The following is a 22,968-nucleotide window of genomic DNA, read 5'->3' as shown; positions in this document are numbered from 1 at the left end:
TAAATACAAATTACACAGCCACTCTTTTTACACCACCTTAAACCATCTGTCAGCGTCTCTTCCAGAAATCTCGTATTTTATTTGAAACGTGGGGAAAACAGAAGTTTTGTGTCGGGGAATACTTTGCATCTAGTGGTCATAATGCCATTAGTTTCAAGGTAATTATGGAAAAGGATAGGTTTAGTCCTCAGATTGAGATACTAAATTGGAGAAAGGCCAATTTTGATGGTGTCAGCAAAGATCTGGCAAATGTGAATAGGGACAGGTTGTTTTCTGGCAAATGAATACTTGCCTTCAAAAGTGAAATTTGGAGAGGACAGAGTTAGTATGTTCCTGTCAGAATAAAAGGCAAAAGATAACAGGTTTAGGGAACCTGTGTTTTTGAGAGATATTGAGGCTCTGATTAAGAAGAGAAAGGAGGTGTGTAGCTGGTATAGTGTGGTGAACTAGATATACCTGTCTGACTGCTCCTGTGGCTCCTCCCACAGACCCTGCTGACTGCTCCTGTGGCTCCTCCCACAGACCCCTGTATAAAGGCGACTGTGGGCTGCTGCTCTCCCTCATTTTCCCCAGGATGTAGTGCTGTTTATCCTTCCAGTCAATAAAAGCCGATATCTCGCTTCCTAAGTCTCAGCATGAGTTATTGATGGTGCATCATATAGGCAGGTAGGAACAAATGAGATACCTGAGGAGTATAAGAAATAAAACATAACACTTGAAGAAGGAACTCAGGAGAACTAAAAGAAGGCATGAGGCTCCTTTAGCAGACAAGGTGAAAGAGAATCCAAACACACAGTCAAAGCAAGGTCGTGGCAAGTAGAGTCAAGGTCAAAGCAGAATCATGGTGTCCCTGAGTGTGAGAAAAGTCCCAATGTCTGACCGATTTAATCATCGGGCTGAATTGGAAAGTTTGGGTATGGGGCAACTCATGGCCCCAGAACAGTCCAAGAGCAAGGAACAACCGATGTTTGGATGGTTTAAGCGCTGGGCCAGATTGAAAAGGCCAGCATGTCAGGACCAGAGGTGAAGTGATGGCTGGTTCTGCTCACTGATCCATGACGTTTACACAGCTCGATGCTGAAATGCAGTGCCATCTGCAGTGATGCCTGTCTTTGCATCTTTCATAAAACTCCAGTTCGGAAGTTATATGCTCACTTTTACTACTTGCATGATTTTTTTTTCTCTCAGTACATTGGATTTTTAATGTTTTTTTAAATGGGTTCTTCTGGAGTTTCTTTGTATTGTGGCTGCCTGATAGGAGACAAATCTCAAGGCTGTATAATGTATACATACTTTGATAATAATTGTACTTTGATTCAGGAACAGTTTCTTCCCCTCTGCATCCAATTCCTAAATAGACGTTGAACCCTTGAACACTACCTCAATTTTTTAATATATATTATCTCTGTTTTTGCATGATTTTTAATCTATTCAAATACGTATACTGGAATTGATTGATTTATTTATTATTATTTATTTTTTCTTCTTTTTCTATATTATGTATTGCATTGAACTGTTGCTGCTAACTTAACAAATTTCACGACACATGCTGGTGATAATAAACCTGATTCTGATTCTGAACTATAATTGGAAAACTGTGTTCATGCCATTGGTTTGTAAACTACCTATGTGAAATACAAGGTGTTGTTTCTACATTTTGTGTTCGGCCTCACTGGCAGCAGAGAGACCAAGAATGGACAGGTCAGTGTGGGAATTTGAAGAGGAATTGAAATGGCATGCGTGGAATGACTTTGCAGACCAATCAAAGGGACTCTGTGAAATGGTCATCCAATCTGCGTTTGGTCTCACCAATAAGAGGAGGCCACATCAAGGGCACTGGTTGCAGAAGACAAGCTTGGGGGAGGTGCATGTGAATCTTTGCCTTAACTGGAAGGACTGTTTAGGCCTCTGGATGGGGTGAGGGAGGAGGTGGCAGGACAAGATATAAAATATTGGTTAGGCCACAATAGAATAATAGTTGCCACACTCCAGGAGAGGAGATTCACCATGAGAAGAGACTGGATAGGCCTGGACTTTTTCCCTTGAATTGAAAGAAACTGAAGGAGAATCTAGCAAAAGGACACAAATGTTGCAGTAAGTGTGTTAACTTACCTGCTGATCGAGGTGGGGACTAGCCGTGTAAGGAGCTTTGCTGCTCCACCCATAAACTTCCTTTTAGCTGATGATATTAGGGCACCGGTAGGGTTTAAATCTAGCATGTGATAACCTTACAGTCTCTTTTCCTCTCAGTTCACTGCGGACCAGGCAGACGATAGGTACTGTGGGCTCAGTGGGGGTTGTGCTGCATTAATGGCCCATGTGCACACTTTAGTTAATTATTTGCCACATCCGTATGTTCAGTGTCTGTTTGGTCCTGCCATTTCAGGCACTCCATTTGGATAAGTATCTGTAACTGAGTTTAGCTTGAAGGGTTATTAATTGTTTAGTGTAGTTTTGTAATTTAGAGGGCTTTGATAAGTACTTGTTTGACTTAGATGTTTGGTTGAGTGTTTCACTGTTTGTCTTGTAAATAAATAGTCAATGTGCTTAATCGCAATCAATGTCTTCTGTCCCACTTCCAAATCTGCAAATCTGTTTCCCCGTAGCAACAAAATTGTGGGCCATTGGTAACAAGAATGTTTCCTCCATAGCAAAGGGGAGCTAAAACTAGAGGCATGTGTTGAGGGTATGCTGTAACAAGCGTAGACAGAATCTGAGAGGACCATTTCACTCAGAGGTTGATGTGGTATCTGGAACACCATCAACACAGTTGCATCACAAGGCTGTCTACTCCCTTTATACATCCGACTGTGTGGCTAAGCACAGCTCCAATGCCATATTCAAGTTTGCTGATGACAGCACTGTCATCGGCCGAATCAAATGTGGCAATGAATCAGCATACAGGAGGGAGATGGAAAAACTGGCTGAGCGCTGTCATAACAACAACCCCTCACTCAATGTCAGCAAGACCAAGGAACTGATTATGGACTTCAGGAGAGGGAAACCAGAGGTCCATGAGCCAATCCTCATCTGAGGATTAGAGGTGGAGAGGATGAGCAGGCATCAAGTTCCTGGGTGTTACTATTGCAGAAGACCCAGCACTTAAGTGCAATTGTGAAGAAAGTACGGCAGCGACTCTACTTCCTTCAGAGTCTGCTGAAGCTGAACATAACTTCCATTAATGTGGAGTGGAAAATATATTGACTGGCTGCATCCTGACCTGGTTTGGAAATACCAAAGCCTTTGAATGGAAATCCTACAAAAGGTAGTGGATTTGGCACAGCACATCATGGGTAAAGCCTTCCCAACCAATGAGTACATCTATATGAAACGCTGTCATAGGAAAGCAGCATCCATGACCAGAGATCCCACCACCCAGGTCATGCTCTCTTCTTGCTGGTAGAAGGTACAAGAGCCTCAGGACTTGCACCACCAGGTTCAAGAACAGTTACTACCCCTCAACCATTAGGCTTTTGAACAAAAGGTGATAACTGCACTGAATTGCCCATCCACTAAGATGCCCCACAACCAGTGATCTCACTTTAACAACTCTTTGTCTCATTATCTCATGTTCTTGTTATTTATTGCTATCTATTTATATTTGCATTTTCATAGTTTGTTGTCTTCTATACTCTGGTTGATCTTTCATTGATCCTATTACTATTCTACAGATTTGCTGAGTATTCCCACAAGAAAATAAATCTCAGGGTTGCATATGGTGACGTACAGTATACGCACTTCGAACTTGAAGTTTGAGAATGTAGTGGAGAATGGTACTATCCTAACACTTATGAAATATTTAACCAAGTAATGGGAATCACCAGGGCATAGAAGGTTACAATGAAATACTAGTAACTTGGGTGGGGGGGGGGGGGGAGGTGTGTGTGTGTGTGTGTGTGTGTGTGTGTGTGTGTGTGTGTGTGTGTGTGTGTGTGTGTGTGTGTGTGTGTGTGTGTGTGTGTGTGTGTGTGTGTGTGTGTGTGTGTGTGTGTGTGTGTGTGTGTGAGAGAGAGAGAGAGAGAGAGAGTGAGATGGCTGTCATGGACATGGTAGCCAAAAGAATCAGTTTCTGTGCTTTATGACTCCGTGACCAAGAAACAAAATTTACGTAAAAATACAGTAAAAATGAAAAAAAAATCATCAAAACAAATCCTGAAAATTGGTGGGAAAAGCCAAAATACAAAAAAAGCTAAACACAGGAGATTCTGTAGATGCTGGAAATCTAGAAAAACACACTTAAAATGCTGAAAGAACTCAGCAGGTTAGGCAGCATCTAGGAAAGAGGAATGAAGAGCTGATGTTTTGGGCCAAGACCTTCATCAGGACTCATTAATATGTTAAACTGAATTTCAGTTCTCACATTAAGTTCTTGCAGATCATGTCTAACAAGCATGATAGAGTTCTTTGAGGAGGTGACCAGGTATATAGATGAGGGTAGTGCAGTGGATGTGATCTACATGGATTTTAGTAAGGCATTTGCTGAAGTTCCACATGGTAGGCTTATTCAGAAAGTCAGAATGCATGAGATCCAGGGAAGTTTGGCCAGGTGGATTCAGAATTGGCTTGCCTGCAGAAAGCAAAGGGTTTTGGTGGAGAAGTACATTTGGATTGGAGGGTTGTGATTAGTGGTGTCCCACAAGGATTGGTTCTGGGACCTCTACTTTTCATGATTTTTATTAACGACTTGAATGTGGGGGTGGAAGGGTGGGTTGGCAAGTTTGCAGACGACACAAAGGTTGGTGGTGGTGTGGATAGTGTTGAGGATTGTCGAAGATTGCAGAGAGACATTGATAGGATACAGAAGTGGGCTGACAAATGGCAGATGGAGTTCAACCCGGAGAAGTGTGAGGTGGTACACTTTGGAAGGACAAACTCCAAGGCAGAGTGCAAAGTAAATGGCAGGATATTTGGTAGTATGGAAGAGCAGAGGGATCTGGGGGTACGTTTCCACAGATCCCTGAAAGTTGCCTCACAGGTAGATAGGGTAGTTAAGAAAGCTTATGGAGTGTTAGCTTTCATAAGTCAAGGGATAGGGTTTAAGAGTCACGAGGTAATGATGCAGCTCTATAAAACTCTGGTTTGGCCACACTTGGAGTACTGTGTCCAGTTCTGGTCGCCTCACTATAGGAAGGATGTGGAAGCATTGGAAAGGGTACAGAGGAGATTTACCAGGATGCTGCCTGGTTTAGAGAGTATGCATTATGATCAGAGATTAAGGGAGCTAGGGCTTTACTCTTTGGAGAGAAGGAGGATGAGACATGATAGAGGTATACAAGATATTAAGAGGAATAGATAGTGGACATCCAGCGCCTCTTCCCTAGGGCACCACTGCTCAATACAAGAGGACATGGCTTTAAGGTAAGGGGTGCGAAGTTCAAGGGGAATGTTAGAGGAAGGGTTTTTACTCAGTGGTTGGTGCGTGGAATGCACTGCCTGAGTCTGTGGTGGTGACAGATACACTAGTGGAATTTAAGAGACTACTAGACAGGTATATGGAGAAATTTAAGGTGCGGGGGGATATATGAGAGGCAGGATTTAAGGGTCGGCACAACATTGTGGGCTGAAGGGCCTGTGCTATGCTGTACTATTCTATGTTTTACTGGAAAGTATTGTAATTTAATGAACTTGATAATTTGTAAATATTTTTCACCTATTTAAAAAAAAACAATCTGGATAGAAAAGAAGTGGGAAAACTAATTATACTTCTGCTTATGAGATATTCTACTTTAGTAGCCAGCTCATGCGTCCTGATGAAGAGTCTCAGTTGAAAATATCAGCTCTTTGGTCTTCTCCATAGATGCTGCCTGACCTGTTGAGGTCCTCCAGTACTTTGTGTGTGTGTTACACAAAGAAATCAAACGATTAGATTTTTTACTATGATTAGATATTACTGTGTATATTTGTTATTAAGCCCAAAAGACTATATACTGTTGTCAGCATATGTTATCAGGATAGAAGTACTTCATGTGCTTGAATGAAAATCTTTTGTTTAACAGAAATTATGAACCACTTGCTTTAAAATTTCCAATACACAGCAGACAAATCTGCTCACACAAATGGCTATTCATATATTAAACAAAATAATTTCATATCTTGCATTAGGTTACAGGAAAATAATGTAATTCAATGAAATTTATAATTTATAAATATATTTCACTGCAAAAAAATTCACACCTAGATAAAAAAATCCCTGTGAAAATGAATTATAATTCGGTTTGAGATATTCTACATTATTAGCCAACTGCTTATATTGTGAACCAAAACTTCCTAGAATTAAGAGCTCCCAGTCACAGTGTCCATCATCAAGGACTCCACTCTGTGCTCAAAGGCCAGAGGCATGGATGGGTGACCAAGGACATCTGTGGATGTCAGGCAGTCCTAGGTTCGGATAAGTCCATGCAAGCAGGAGAAACGAGGAGGCACAAGGGCTGGTGAATCAGTGTGCCCAGTTCAGGGTCCCACCATTGGCTAGTCCATGATTGTTATCAAAGTTTGGAGCCCAAAGATCAATCGGAAGTCTGGAAGTTGAAGCCTAGAAACTGAAGACTAGAGACGTTAGGCCTTTCGTGGAGTTGGAGTATAGTCCGTGTGTGTGTGGTGGGTGGGAGGGAGTAAAGTGGATTGTTTTGCTTTTCTTGTGTTCTGTGTCGCTCTGTCGAGCACTGTGGACGTGCTATGTTGGCACCACAATGTGTAGCGACGTTTGTGGGCTGACCCCTGTACATCCCTAGACGTGTTGGGTGGTAACGTAAATGACACATTTCACGATAGGGTTTGATGTACGTGTGCTGAATAAATCTGAATCTGAATCCAAACCAAACAACTGAAAACCCCACATAGATTTGTTTCTGTAAATTTGATTTGGAATGCCCATACAATCCAAATCAGCCAGTCATATCCAATTTATCTGAGCTTTGTGCCAGTCAACAAGCACATGGGGCTGCCTAAATCTGCAGCAAATTGTCACTGGGATATAATTAAATAAAATCAATTTATTACAAGCACGATGCAATTGTAATCCTCTGCTGTTTGTTTTGTCATGACCACTCTTTAAAGGGGCATTGTGTTCCCCTCTGGCTGAGTGCAAGACTCCTGAATGATATTTGCATTTCCACTTCCCCTCAATGAGCCAAACTGGCCAGTTAACCAACAGAGTGTTCCAGTAGTCTTAATTGCAACAGCAATTTGCATGTCTTTAGCACCTTTGATGCAGTAAAAATGTTCCGAGGTGGTTCATCGAATTGATTCAAATGAAATTTGACACCAGGCTACATGAGGCGATGTTGGGATACAAGCTCTAAAACTTCACCAGGAAGCTTCATTTCAGGACAATTTTCAAGGGGACAATAAGAGGCAGTGGGTTCAAGAGAAAATTCCATATCTTCATGTCTGGGTAGTGTATAAACACAATTTAGGAAGATGCAAAAGGATGGGTTTGCAATGGTAATTAAAGGATTTTAGGACTGAGGCTAAAGAAATAACAAGAAATAACTTCAAAGAGGTAGTAACATATAAGTAAATCTGCTGATTCTCACAACTATCTTGACTATACTTCTTCCCACCCTGTCTCCTGCAAAAATTCTATTTCCTTTTCTCAGTTCCTTTACCTCTACCGCATCTGTCCCCAGGATGAGGCTTTCCTTTCCAGAGCATCAGAGGTGACCTCCTTCTTCAATGAATGGGATTTCCCTTTCCCCCACTATTGATGCTGCCTGCATCTCCACCATTTCACAGACATTCGCACTCATCCCATCCTCCCTGCTGCCTTAACAGTGATAGAGTCCTTCTTGTCCTTACCTATCACTCCACAAGCCTCCGCTTATGGGGTAACATACTACACCTATCCATTCACTTCCTCCCTCACCTGTGAGTCTGCAGAGGTCATCTATTTCATTCAGTGCTCCCGATACAATCTCCTCTACATTGGTGTGACCCATCGTTAATTAGCAGACTGCTTCATTGAGCACCTCTGCTCCAGCCGCCAAAAGCTGAACTTCCTGGTGGGCCCAACATTTTAATTCCCATTCCCATTCCTGTTCTGACATGTTGGACCGTGACCTCCTCTTGTGCCATGATGAGGCCACTTTCAGGGTGGAGGAGCAACACCTTATATTCAGTCTGGGTCATCTCTAACCTGAAGGCATGAATATCAATTTCTCCTTCCAGTAATAAAAAATGTTTCAGTCCTCAACCCCTCTTCTATGTCCCACTCTGGCCTCTAACCTCTTTCCACCAGCCTATCACCTCCCTTGGTGCATCTCTTCCTTCCCTTCTATGGTCCACTTTCTCACCTATCAGATTCCTTTACTTTTCCCACCCACCTGGCTTCACCTATCACCTTCTACCTATCCCTCTTCCTCTTCCTCTCCCTCACTTTTTTTTATTCTGTCATCTTCCCTCTTCCTTTCCAGTTCTGAAGAAGAGTCTTGGTCAAAACATTAACTGTTTATTCATTTCTATAGATGCTGCCTGATCTGCTGAGTTCCTCCAGCATCTTGAGTACGTTGACTTGGATTGCCAGCATCTGCTGAAGTTCTTGTGTTTATGATTAATAGACAAGGACGTGACATTACATAAAATCAAAAAATACTGGAAATTTCAGGTCAGGCACTATCTACAGAAAGAGCAATAGCTAACATTTCGTATGGATGACATTTCTCTATTTCAGTTTTCACGTATTAACAGTGTTTTGAATTTTTTAAGTCAAGTTTTGCCGGATCAGAGTAAATCACCAAGTATCGAGGAACAGAGGGAGCATATATTCACAGACTATATGGATAAAGTGGTTAAAAAGGTAACAGCAAAAAAAGCGTTGGAAGAACTCAACAGTTCAGGCTGCATCTATGGTGGGAATTGAATTGAAATGAATTGACTTGAGTTGAATTGAATTGACTTTATTACTTACATTCTTCATATATATGAGGAGTAAAAATCTTTACGTTATGCCTCCGTCTAAATGTGCAATGTGCCATTTATAGTAATTTATTATAAATAGTGTGTACAACAGGACAGTTAATATAACATAAAAATACAGTTGTGTCAGCATGAATTAATCAGTCTGATGGCCTGGTGGAAGAAGTTCTGTCCTGGAGCCTGTTGGTCCTGGCTTTTATGCTGTGGTACCGTTTCCCAGATGGTAGCAGCTGGAGCAGTTTGTGGTTGGGGTGACTCGGGTCCCCAGTGATCCTTCGGGCCATTTTTACACACCAGTTTTTGTAAATGTCCTGAATAGTGGGGCAGTTGACATTTTGAGTCAAGTTCCTTCATCTGAAAGAAAGAGACTGTATAAAAAGTTGGCAAGAAGGGGCAGAGCAAGAGCAGACTGCTGAAGAGGGGAGATCGGCAGGAGTAGAACAGCTGGGAGGTGAAAGGTGGAAGAGTGACTAAAGGCTGAGGATGATTGAATCTGATTGGACAGGAAGACTGAGCAGTGAGGGAGATCAGAATGGCATGTGGTGAGGAGTGGTGGAGGGGAACCAGTGGGAAGATAGACAGATGGAAAGTGGGCGGAGGGGAAAGAGAGATCATGATGGGAGCCAAGTGAATTATGAGGACAGAGGAAAGTAAAATGGGGGAACAGTTATGAGAAGTTGGAGAATTCAGTGTTAACACTGTCAAGACAGAATGAAGTGAGGGCTTCTCTACTTTGTATTTAGCATCATTTGTCAGTGTGGGAATGAGAAGGAGAATTAAACTAGCTGGCAACTGGAAGATCTAGGTGGTCATGGTGGAGCAAGCACAGGTGCTCAGCAAAACAGTCACCCCATCTGGTAAAAAGGTATACAGGATGCTTTCTTTAATTAGGCATGGCACAGAATAAAATAAATTATGATTGAATTGTACAGGTTAAGTCTTGATTATTGTGTTGATTATGATATGATACTACAGGAAAGATCACAGGGTGCAGATGTGACAGAAGAGGTTACACCCGGCATTGTAGAATTGCACCGGAGAGGACTGTGAAGTTAATTGAATTGTACAACATCATGAGGAATCTAGACCGAGTAAATAGCAATGACCTAAGATCCTGGGTAAAGGGGTCAAAAAAGGAACACGTTGTCTTAAAGTAATTGTAGAAGGAGGAAAAATGTTTTCATGATGAGGGAGGTGAGGTCCTGCTTAAAATGTGCAGAGTCTGAAACCTTCATCAGATCTTGATATGCCCGGATGTGTACTTGAAATGTTAATGGTTGAAGTGCACTGGATGCGGTGCCAGAGGATGCATTTCTGAGGATGCAGTGTTGGAGGATGAGAATAGGATGGGAAACTCTTTTTGGAACATCACAAATAACCTGATGTTCTGTATAGTTTATGAAGATGGGCTGATGGCTAAATGGGATCTGGATGATTACGAAGATGAGCATTAGAGTTTTGAATGAAAATCAAAAATCTTAAATAAAGATAGGAAATACTGGAAACACTCACCAGGTTAAGCAGTACCTGTGGAGGAAAGAAAGCCAATGTTTCAGGTTGAAGAGACTTTAATCAAAATTTGAAAAAAATATTTCCCATTTCTGATGAAGAATATTCTACCTAAGGCTTTAATTCTTTTTCTACAGACATTGCCTGAAATAGAGCATTTTGTGTTTTTATTTGAGTTGAAGACAAGTTTGTTAATGGAGGAAGGAAAATGAATGAGAATAGGGAATCAGCAAAATTAAACTGAGGTGGTGGTGTGGGGAGGGAATTAAGTGATGAAGAGGATATGGGATCAAAAGTTCATTTTGGGTACAAAGTTTATCCCAATATTGTATACTGTCTTGCTGAACTTTAGGTAGCGGCCAACCAATAAAATAATTTACCAGGACATGTAGATTGTGATAAAGACTAAAGCAAATGCTTTGGTGTTCCCTTGAATAGAAAAACCTACAAAAATAGTGAACACATCCAGTCCATCACAAGTAAAGCCCTCCCCACCGCTGAGTACATTTACAAGGAGCGCTGTCACGGAAAAGCAGCCTCCATCATCAAGAATCCCCCACCATCCAGGCCATGCTCTCTTCTGCTGCCATTAGGAAGAAGGAGAAACAGGAGCCTCAAGTCCCACACCACCAGGTTCAAAACAGTTATTAACCCTCAACCATAAAGCTCTTAAACTAGAGCACAACTCTGAAATGATCCCACAGTCTATGGACTCAACAACTTATGTTCTCTATATTTATTGCTTGTTTATTCATTATTATGTGTTTTCCTTCTTTTGTATTTGCACAGTTTGTTGACTTTTGCACATTGGTTGTTTGTCTTGTGTGCAGATTTTCATTGATTCTGTTGTGTATCCACTGTGAAGGCCAGTGAGAAAATAAATCTTGGGTGCTATATGTACTTTAATAATAATTTTACCATTAATATTGAACTTTATTTTCTGGTCTTCCAGTAATGGATGCTATATAAACAGGTGAGAGTTTAGAAGTGGTGGAGGAGCCGATGAGGGAGATGGGCTTGTTTTCAGTATATGTCAAATTTATCATTGTATGGGTTTTTGAATGATGTCATGAAGAAATGGTGCTTAGGTGAGAAATGGTGGGAGAAGGGAACATGCTGATTCTTGGGTAACTCTGGTGCCAAGCAAATGATTCCCCATGTATTTAGGAAAACAGGAATCCAAACTCAATCCAACTGGGGGAAAAGGACAGCATGGTCAAATGCTGTGTAAAGACCTGCAGGTCAGTTGAGAATAATGAGGAGATATGGAAAGCAAACACGGGGAAATCTGCAGATGCTGGAAACTCAAACAACAACACACACAAAATGCTGGTGGAACACAGCAGGCCAGGCAGCATCTATAGGGAGAAGCGCTGTCGACGTTTCGGGCCGAGACCCATCATCAGGACTAACCGAAAGGAAAGATAGTAAGAGATAAGAGATATGGAAAGCTCTCATTTGTGAACATTCAGTACCAAGAAAGAAATAGAAGTTAGTTTGAAGCATGGGACAGATGGGACAGAGTTTGCTTCTTGATGCGTCATAAATGCATTTGAGCAATAGACCCAGTAGACTGCCAGAATATACATCACTGTAAGAGTTTACAGCACGGTGTGATGTTCTGCACTCTGGCATGCCTTTCTGTTTCCGTGTGTGTGTGGGTAGAGGGGGTGAGTTGGCGTTTGAGGATTACCCTTATTTGGCTTCCTAATGACTGGTTTTGGCAGCCAGCCTTCCGAGAAGCACCTAATTCGGGTCTCTCAGGATTTCGTCAATTACGTGTTGAAATTGCACTACTGTATCCAAGGGAAACTAGCCAATGGCAGCAAGGCGGCATCCCAATTGTTCAATCTCGGTAGATATGAGTCGGAGTTTTCAATGAGAGGGGGTCGACGACAGAAGGGACAGATGGAAGAGATTGGTGCGTCGTGACACTGGTGGATGGCTTATTATATTATCAGCAAACTCCAGATCTCTACCAGGTGGGGATAGCTATAAAGTCCGTTCACACAACGCTTCTCTGCAGCCAGTATATGGCTCTTTTGTCAAAAATAATTTTAATGTAAGCAATTTGTTGAGTATTTCTAATTACTAACCGCAAAATGCAAGGTAGGACGCTGCATTTTTTATTCGATTTAATGCTTTTATTACCTAATCTTAAAATGCAATATATACTGGATTGCTCCGTGCTGTTGGGTTTGCGGGTTGGATTTGTGGAGAATTCAGACCTGTTTAGACAATCAGTTTTCTGCAAATAAATCAAATGCACGGTGCGTGAATGAATCAACAGTGGCAAAGCATAGAGGGAAATCCAGGAAATTATCACATTAACCCGGTGTCTAGGAACGAGCGGAATAGCATCAGCGTGCAAACTACCGAGCTGTAAATGGAATAATTTGGTAATGGTATGTTTTTTTGTGCAAATGTATTTTACTGTGCTTCGAAAGTAATCTTTGAGGCTCTATGGGACGTCCCGAGCTCACGATGGGCACCGTTTCTGTATATATTTTTCTAATTAGTAAAGCAAGACGCGGGGTGGGGGGGGGGGGAACTCCTGGGTATTTAAACATTTATAATTTGCTTTGAAGGCGGGCATATCAATTGGGCGACGTGCTTTCAAAAAGCGGCACGATGATAAGCGGCCAGCTGGATTTCCGTGGAGAATTGAACGCAGGGTGAATGAAGGCAGTGTTGTGTGTGCATCTCGGGCATAAGGGCGCCTGGACCCACGACCCCCGCTGATCGGCCGCAGGAAAATCACAGCAACGGCGGGGATGGTGCGGGGAACGCATGGATCTGGTCCGGGCGAGCTGCCCACCATAGAGCCTGCTCATTGTGGCAGAGCAGGGTAAGTGGGGGCGGGGGCGAGAGGTCCGCTTCCCATTATCTAGAGCGGCAGCAAACCGCTGATCGCATACATAATCAGACGTGATCTCCGGCTAATAAGGTTTATTGGAGATTAGTGAGTTGTTTCCAGAGGTAACTGTAAGACGCTTAATGAGGCTTAGCGTTAGGATTCGCATTCCGGTCACACACGAGCGGTGGGGCCGGCCTCGAGTTGGCCGTGTGCGCACTGTGGCGAAACCGCAAAGTCTGTTGGCTCTAGGTGGCTGTTCAGTTTCAAACGCAGCGTGACTCTGTGTTTTCCTGTAGCCGTGCCCGTTGAATGATGTGAATTTCACCGAGTTACAAGATGTCCAGTTGAATGATTGACTCTCAGTGCGTCCGGCGGACCCACTAGATAAATGTTGAAGTGTTATTTGGAGGCAGAGCAGGCAATGACGTTGTTTGGTCATTTGGTTTACATTTCGCCGAGATTGTGGTTTCAGTGCACACTCCTTAAAATTACCTCCCTTAAAGGAGTCCGTCGGTGGAACGAACAGAATAGTGCGCCATCAAGTCCCTCTTCGCTTGATACTTTGAACGAACAATGACGGGAACCGGTGGTCGCGAGTTTTTAAGGTTTGAACAATCTCTTCAGGATTTGTCGCCACTGTAGATAATGCGGTTAACCAAGGTAAAGACCACATGGGAGAGGACTGTTCTTGCATTCAATGTGATTTCTGCTACATTCCAGTCCTGATGAAGGGTCTCGGCCCGACACGTCGACTGTACCCTTTTCCATAGATGCTGCTTTAGCCTGCTGAGTTCCTCCATCTTTTTGTATGTGTTCCCCAGATTTACAAACGCTTAACACCCAAAGGTCTCCTACCTGTGCATATGACAATAAACTCGACTTCTTAGTGGTAGTGAAAACAGTCAGCACATTAGGTCTAACCGATACTAATTCATTCTTGGCATCAGAAAAATGCAAAACAACCATCACCAAGACCATTGGTGGATAATGTCACCAGTAACTTGCATATGAGCTCACAGACAGCTGGAAAGTTCAAAATATAACTGATTGCAGTCTTGTTAATTATTCTGCTATAGTATTGTACCAGAGATGACACTGCAGTTCTGCTCACTACCACATCTTCCACATCAATAACATTGCCACCTTCCACCCTAATGCTGTTGAGATACCTTGTAATTTCCATTGGTGGCCCACCGTTCTTTTCAGTCATTGGATTTCAGCAGTAGCCCTTTTCTGAGTATAGAGTAGTACTTGAATCAACAACTTACTGACTAAGAGCAAGAGCTGTATCTTCCAATTGGATGAGTCAACATTTTTCAGAGACTTGACAATGTAGAAGTTGCATTGAAATTGACTTTGGCTCAAGTGTCAAATACGGGGGGGGGGGGGGGGGGGGGACGGACGGACGGACAATCTTAAAATAATGTGACATCCATTCACAATAGAGACTTCTGAATCCTGATGGATGTGAAGCATTCAAGTTCTCTATCCAACAAGCTTTGTCTGTGAGCTTATTGAAGAGTACATTTAGAGAGTTATGGGGCTATTAAAGGGTAATGACACTGAGATAAAAGATCAGCCACACAAGTTCATCGAGATGTTCAGCAAACATTTGTGGCTGACTCCTGCTTCTTCATCTTATGGCAGATTGGTTTATTATTGTCTCATGTACTGAGGTACAGTGGAAAACTTGTCTTGCATATAGATCAATTCATTACAATAGTACATTGAGGTAGTACATGGTAAAACAATAGGAGTGCTGAAAGAAGTGTTAGAGTTGCAGAGAAAGGGAAGTACAGGTGGACAATGTGCAAGGTCAGAACAGGGTAGATCATATTCCATTAAGACAGGTCTTGATATTGATGTTTCATTTTTACTCCAAGTATGAATAACATGTTGGCATGCTTTTCAATGTGAAGGTAGTCCAAGAATGCAAGGCGCTACTGTATCCTAGCTTGTTGCTGAATTGTGCTGTGGCATCTGGTTTCAAAACAAAAGTTATGAAGCTCATTTACATGAAAGCTGGGTTCAGAATTAAATAAAATTTAGCTTCATTTTAGGATTTAATTGAAAATTGGAAATACTTAGCAAATCAAATAGAAATGGTTAACATTTTGTATTTATAACTACATCAAAACTGACAGAAGATAAATATTTGTATAATGATGAGAAAGGGTCCCTCACGAGACACTCATCCAGAAAGTCATGAGGCATGGGATAAGTGGAACCTTGGCTGTTTGGATTAAAAAATTGGAAGGAAAGTATTCTGCCTGGAGTTCGGTGACTAGTGGAGTGCCGCAGGGTTCTGTCCTGGGACCCCTGCTATTTGTGATTTTTATAAATGACCTGGATGTAGAGGCAAAAGGATGGGTGAGTAAGTTTGCGGATGACGGGGAGTTGTGGATGGAGCTGCAGGTTGTCGAAGGTTACAAGAGGATATAGACAGGCAGCAGAGTTGGGCAGAAAAATGGCAGATGGAGTTCAATCGGGATAAGTGTGAGGTGATGCATTTTGGAAGGACAAACCAGAAGACTGAGTACAGGATTAATGGTAAGTTACTTAAGAGTGTGGTTGAACAAAGGGACCTTAGGGTTCAAATCCATACATCCCTCAAGGTCACTGCGCAAGTTGATAGGGTAGTTAAGAAGGCCTATGGGATCCTAGGCTTCATTAACAGGGGGATTTAGTTCAAGAGTAGAGAGGTCATATTGCAACTCTACAAATCTCTGGTGAGACCACACTTAGAGTATTGTGTTCAATTCTGGTCACCTCATTATAGGATGTAGAAGCTATGGAGAGGGTGCAGAGGAAATTTACCAGGATGTTGCCTGGTTTGGAGAACAAGTCATATGAAGCAAGGATAGCAGAGCTGGGACTTCTCCCTTTAGAGCGTAGAATGAGAGGGGACTAGACTGAGGTCTACAAGATTATGAGAGGCATAGATAGGGTGGATAGTCAGTACCTGTTTCCCAGGGCACCAATAGCAAACACCATAGGGCATATGTTCAAAATTAAAGGAGGGAAGTTTAGAGGAGACATCGGGTAAGTTTTTTACACAGAGGGTTGTGAGTGCCTGGAATGACTTGCCAGGGATGGTGGTGGAGGCTAAAACATTAGGGGTATTTAAGAGCCTCTTGGACAGGCACATGGATGAAAGAAAAATAGGGGGTTATGGGGTAGTGTGGGTTTAGTACTTTTTTATGGATAAGGGTTGGCACAACATGGAGGGCTGAAGGGCCTGTTCTGTGCTATAGTGTTCTATGGATCTGTTGTTCTATGGGAGAGGGCAAAAGTGAATATGATAGCATAGAATGCAGGAGAAAATAGTTGATATGCAATGGAAAAGGTGTATTGAAACAAGCAGGGAAGCAAAGGTTGCTTAGAATGAGCTGTTAATAAGGATATGGAATAAGGAATTAGAAAATGGTTTATTCACTGTCTATACAGTGGTTATCTCTGTATCAGCGAGAACATATGCAGATTGGGTAATTGTTATGAAACATCTTCAGTTATTTGTAAATATGACCTGAGAATCTAGGTTGTCTCTGAATTTCTCCATCCAACTCCCCAAATTCGTTCCTTGGTTTTCTACATTGTTTCATTGAAATTTAGCAAAAGCTCAAGGAATAGCATCTTCTCTAAATGCACATTTTAATCTTTTAGATTTACTAGGTGACTTGAGCATTTGCTAGAAGTTACCTGTCTAGTACTTTCTATTTCAAATTTCTCACCTCGGAGCTATTTAGTTTTTGTAGCAAATGATGAAACTCACTGCAAAAATTAATTCCCAATATCTTGCAGCCAGGTTTAAACAAACTGTTCCAAAGCCTCTATTTCAATGTTTTAAAGTCTTGCTGTATTTTTCCTCTTCCCTAGCTACTGCTACTCTCTCTGCAGACTTTGTTCCTCTACTGTTTGCTCCTTCATTTAACTGACCCTCCGATCTTTCTTTCTCTATACTGTCCCTTCAAAATATAACCCGTCCTTCAAACTGACCATAATTCAAGGCACTGATGGGTCCGCTGCTTTAAAATGAATTTTAAAATGCTGTTCTTGTTATGTAATCCTGGTTTTATTGATGCATTGATTATATCATTACATTTTTGTGTGATCACTTGAATCAAGTGGCTTTGTACATAAACTAGAAAAGCAATAATTAAAGTGGGGCACAAACCTATACAAACCCATTCAAGATGCAGCTTGGGTGAGGTTCATATGAAATGGCATTAAAAGTGAAACACTTATGGACGTCAAGGAATTGTAAAAGCAGAAAAGAATGCAGGAATGGGAATCCTGAAATAAAATCAGAGATTGCAGTAGATATTCATTGAGTTGAGCAGCATCTGTGAAAAATGGATTGACTTTTTCTTTCCATAAATGCTACTTGATCATTTTCAGCACTAAACAGGCTTGGTGGGGGGTAAAAAAAAAACACAAAGAAGCACAGAAGGTTTATTTTAAAGTAACAATCATAATGAGAAGATTAAACATCAATGAAATAATTGTTAAATTATTAAATATAAAAAGGACAGAGGCATGAAAAAGAAGTCAGAATTAGGAGATAACTGCTCAAAAATAATGATTCAAAAGCATCTTCTGTTTTATATTGAAATGTATAGTTTCAACCAGCAAATATGGTAATTTAATTAGAAGATTTGGTACATATTGGTGTTCTTTATATGTTTTGAATCTAATTTTTTAAGTTATTTTTTGGAGGGGGGTTGTCTATTTGCATGCAGTGTATTCAAGCAAGCAGAAAATTGCTCCCATTTCTATTTTTTATATAAGTAATGTGTAGTTTCAGAGTATATTTGTGATTCAGAACTTTCAAAAAAGGGCCAATCAAATATCAGCAAGAATATCATGACAGCCATTCATAAATAACATAATTAATCAGGGTTTGCTCTGGGTACTAATTTGAACTGGTGGATAAAAGGTCTCTTAATATATCTAGCCTGCGTGCATTCCTCTTGGATGCTGACAGATTTTCTCTACTTTTTTTTGGGAAGCTGCTGTAGTAAAAGAAATGAAGAAATCGTTGAAATCTAGAGATATTAAAGTTAATGGGTAGATCAAAGATTTCACACCCAGGAGAAATCACCCAGTAATCAATTACTGTACCCAAGCCATGTGTTAAACATGCATTCCCAAGTGTAAGAAGCCAACAGCTTGGAAATTGGAGGAGAGATTACAAAGTTGAACCACAAGGATATAAAGGGAGAACAGAAGATATAGTTACCAATCCTTTAATTCTTTCCGTAGTGTAAACATTGTGCTATGAACAGCAATACTGGCATTCAAAATTGGAGCAAGTGTTCTTGTTATCAATGCTGCTTCACAGGAATCGATATTGGGGTGGTGAGTGATTATCTAAAAAAAGCTATAACAGTTGAAACTCCATGTTTTGGAGAACCATAAGCTTTCAGCTGATCAGATAAAGGTTTTCTTTTTATTTATTTTCATTCTCTTGACATCACTGGCAAGCCTAGCATTTATTTACTATATTGAACTGTTGCAGACCTTCTGGCGAAAGTACTCCAACAGTGCTGTACAATAGGGAGTTCTGAGATTTATACCCAACAATGGTAAAGGATTGAAGATAATATTTCCAAACCAGGATGCTGTAGGGTATGGGGTGAAATTGCAGAAGTGTGATGTTCCATGTGCCCAGGTGCTTGCAGCACTTGTCTTTTGTTGTAGAAGTCATGGGCTTTTTAGCCTAGATGATAACTGCTGTCCATTTTTTTTAAGACGATAAGCATTGCATTTAGAGTACGGATTGAATCCACTCATTTAAAATGACATTTTCAAGTCTGATATCTTTTCCGTCAATGGGTTGGTACAGAAGTAAGGTTAGATTGGTCATCTAATGCACATTCTCACACTTTCTGAGTTAGAAAAGGGGCTTTCTACATTTTTTTTGCCTGAGTTGCAATGGGGTTTTGATTTGGGATGGGATTGATTTGATTGATGCTTTCTGTGGTGAGCATAAGCAAAACAAGGGATGAAGGTCAGTTTGGTTGGAGTTTGCTGAGTTAACAGATAAAGGCAAGAGTCTACCTGAAGTACAAGAGTTAGCGCTGCTGCTTCACAGCACCAGCAACCTAGATTTCATCCCGTTCTCGCAGTGTTATTTTGTGGTGTTTGTATGTTCACGATACGACTGCCTGGTTTTTCTAAGGTGCTTTGGTTTTCTCCTGTATCTCAGAGATGTACAGGTTGTTACTGTAAATTACTTATGTGTGAGATGTGAATCAAGGTGGTGTTGACGGACACGGGAGTGGGAATCGTTTGTAGGGAAGTGGGGGAATGGGACTGATAGGAATGCTCTGAAAGTAAGCATGCACTCAATAGGCCAATTATCCTTCTCATTTGAAATATGGGAGTCAACGAGGGAATCCATTCATGTCATAAAACCAACTGAAATTAGTGAATAAAAATAGTTACATGAAAACATTAACCAATAATTGAAGGTTCCCTTCTGGAACAAAGGATAATCCTGGAAACTATAGGCTACTGTCAGTGGTAGGGCAGGTACTGAAGGTAATTATTTGGAATAGGATTTATGTGCATTTGGAAACCATGGCCTAATTAGGGAGAGCCAGTATGGCTTTGTGTAGGGCAAGTCTTAAGGTGTTTAACAAGGTCCCTCATGGGAGGCTCATCCAGAAGATTAAGATGCATGTGATTCATGCTGAATTGGCCGTTTGGGTTCAGAACTGGCTTGCCCATAGAAGACAGAGTGGTCAAAGGGACTTGTTCTAGCTGGAGGTCTGTGATTAGTAGTGTCCTGCAGGGATCTCTGCTGGGACCCCTGCTGTTTGTAATGTATATAAATTACCTGGATTAAACTGTTGATGAGTGGGTTAGTAAATTTGCAGATGATACCAATACTATTGGTGTTGTGGATACCATAGAAGACTAGCAATGGATACAGCAGAATATAGAGCAGTTTCAAATATAGGCAGAGAAATGGCAGATGGAGTTCAATCAGAACAAATATGAAGTGTTGCATCTTGGTAGGTCAAATGTAAAGAGACAGTACAATGTTAGGGGTAAAACTCTTTAACAGTGTTGATTAGCAGTGGGATCTTGGGGTCTAAGTTTGTAGCTCCCTGAAAATGACTACACAGGTTGATAGGGTGGTTAAGAAGGTGTATGGCATGCTTGCCTTTACTAGTCAGGGCAATGTGTCCAATAATCAGGATGTTATAATGCACTTTTATAAAACTGGTTAGGCCACATCTGGAGTCATGCATACAGTTCTAGTGTCCCATTATAGGAAGGATATTGAGGCATGGAAGAGGGCACAGAAGAGGTTTGTCAGGATGCTGCCTGGATTAGAGGGCATGTGCTATAATGAGAGGCTGGACAGACTTGGGTTGTTTTCTCTGAGCAGCAGAGGCTGAGGGGAGATCTGATGGAGGCTTATAAAATTATGAGAGGCATAAATAGAATAGACGGACAATATCTTTTTCCCAAGGTTGAAATGTCTAATACCAAAGGGCATGCATTTAAGGTGAGGGGGGGTAATTTCAAAGGAGATGTGAGGGGCAAGTTTTTTTTTACACAGAGAAGTGGGTGCCTAGAATGTGCTGCCTGGGATGGTGGTAAAGGTAGATACATTAAGAAGTTATTAAAGTTCAAAGTACATATACAAACCCGAAAATTGTTTTCTTGCAGGAGTACTCAGTAAATCTAAGAACTTCATTAGAATCAATGAAAGACAGCATCCAACAGAGCAGGCAAACAATCATTGTGCAATAGACAACAAGCTACACAAGTAGAAATAATAGTAATAAATGAGTAAGCAATAAATATTGAGAACATGAGATGAAGAGTCCTTGAACGTGAGTCTGTACGTTGTGGGAGCATTTCAGTGATTGGGCGAGTGAAGTTATCCCCATTGGTTCAAGAGCCTGATGGATGAGGAGGAATAACTATTCCTAAGCCTGGTACAGTGAGCCCTGTGGCTTCTATACCACCTTCCTGATGGTAGCAGTGAGAAGAGACGTTTAGATAAGCTCAGGAATGTGAGGAAAATAGAAGGATATGGGCATTGTGTAGGCAGAGGGGATTTGTTTAGCTGGCCATTTGATTACTAATTAATTGGTTTTGCACAACATTGTGGACTGAAGAGCTTGTTCCTGTGCTGTACTGCTCTATGATAATTCATTTATAACAAAGGCAGTAGGTCTTTTTTCTTTCTGTGTTTGAGAAATGCTACAGAACTATTAACTGGAACTCCTAATTAAATCTGGCATTTTCAGGACTGGAAAGGAAGGGAGAGGATGCCAGAATAAAAAGATGGGTGGAGGGGAAGAAGGACAAGCTTGAAGGTGATGGGTGAAGCCAGGTGGATGGGAAAGGCAAAGGGCTGGAGAAGAAGGAATCTGGTATGAGAGAAGAAAGGGAAGGGGGAGGGGAAGAGAAGAGGCAAGAGGATAGAGTGGAGAACAAGAAGGGGGAGGGAAAGCAGTTTACCAGAAGGAGAAATCACTGTTCATGCAATCAGGTTGGAGGCTACCCAGCCAAAATATGAGGTGTTGCTCCTCCGCGAAATGAGGTGTTGCCATTGAGTGGCTTAAATGTGGCCAAAGAAGAGGCCATGGACTGACATGTCGGAACATGGTATGTTGATAGAAATTACAACTGTTGGCAGCCAGGAATTTCCAATTTTGGTGGCTGGAGCAGAGGTGCTCAGCAAAGCGGTCCCCCAATTTACATCAGGTCTCATCAGTTTCGCAGGTGAAGTGTTGCCTCACCCGGAAGTACTGTTTGGGGCCCTGAATGGAGGTAAGAGAGGAGGTGTATGGGCAGGTGTAGCTTTCCTGTCACTTCTTCGGATATGTGCCTGGAGAGAGATTAGTGGGGAGATATAGTCATGGGAATCACAGAGGGAGCTATCCCTGCAGAAAGTGGAGAGTGGGGGAGGGTAAAGATGTGTTTTTGGTGGTAGGACCCTGTTGAAGATGGTGGAGACTGGAGAGAAAGGTGTGTTGGATGTGTAGCCTTATGGGATGGTAGGTGAGGACAAGAGCAACTCTATTCCAGTTAAGACGGCGGAAAGATGGGGTGTGCAAAGGTGTCTGAGAAATGGAGGAGATGCACTTGAGGGCAGCATGAATGGTGGTGGAAGAGAAAGCCCATTCTTTGCAGAAAAACATCTCTGACATCCTGGAAAGGAGAGCCTTATCCTGGGACCAGATTTGATGCAGATGCAGGAACTGAGAAAAGGGAAGAGGATTTTTACAGGGGACAGGATTGGAAGAGGTATAGTCAAGATAGTGTTCGAACTCAGTAGGTTTATGAAAGATGTCAGTTTGTTCCCAGAGATTGAGAAAGGGGAGAGACCAAGTGATCAGAAATAGACTAAATGAATTTAAGGGCTGGTTGGAAGTTGGAGACAAAGTGGATGAAATTGACAAGCTCAGCATGGGTACATGAAGCACCACCAATGCAGTAATTGTAGCACAGGCATTAAAGGGTACAACCCTGATAATCTGACAATGCTATCACAACTGAGCCCCATGTCCTTGTGTGAAAGCCATTGAGTATGTATATATTAGCTTGCATTAGTTCATTCTGTAGAAGATACAGAATGACGTGGTTTTATGAAAAGTCTTGTTATGGGAGTCCATATAAGTTCTGTTTCTACCTTTTTGTGGGATATGAGGAACATTTTTGCA

The 22,968-nt window shown here is 41.7% G+C and overlaps 1 protein-coding gene across 8 annotated transcripts in view; it reads left to right on the top strand.

The window, feature by feature from the left end:
• Positions 1 to 1,984: 1,984 nt before the first annotated feature.
• Positions 1,985 to 22,968, top strand: part of LOC140729557 (uncharacterized) — a 77,750-nt gene continuing 56,766 nt past the window's right edge. For 2 of the 8 annotated variants that reach the window (XM_073049459.1, XM_073049454.1), the window contains exon 1: positions 12,291 to 12,404. The gene's annotated coding sequence lies outside the window, so the exon portion shown is untranslated. Of the gene's footprint in view, positions 2,095 to 12,290; positions 12,405 to 12,431; positions 12,532 to 12,773; positions 12,828 to 13,023; positions 13,271 to 13,408; positions 13,940 to 22,968 lie in introns of those variants that run through there. The other 6 variants (XM_073049460.1, XM_073049455.1, XM_073049458.1 and 3 more) reach the window with 5 other exon arrangements.

The sequence above is a fragment of the Hemitrygon akajei genome, chromosome 6 (genome assembly GCF_048418815.1).
Source record: "Hemitrygon akajei chromosome 6, sHemAka1.3, whole genome shotgun sequence".
NCBI lineage: Eukaryota > Metazoa > Chordata > Chondrichthyes > Myliobatiformes > Dasyatidae > Hemitrygon > Hemitrygon akajei.
The sequence above is the reverse complement of the archived record's forward strand: the minus strand, read 5'-3'. Positions and strand labels throughout refer to the sequence as shown.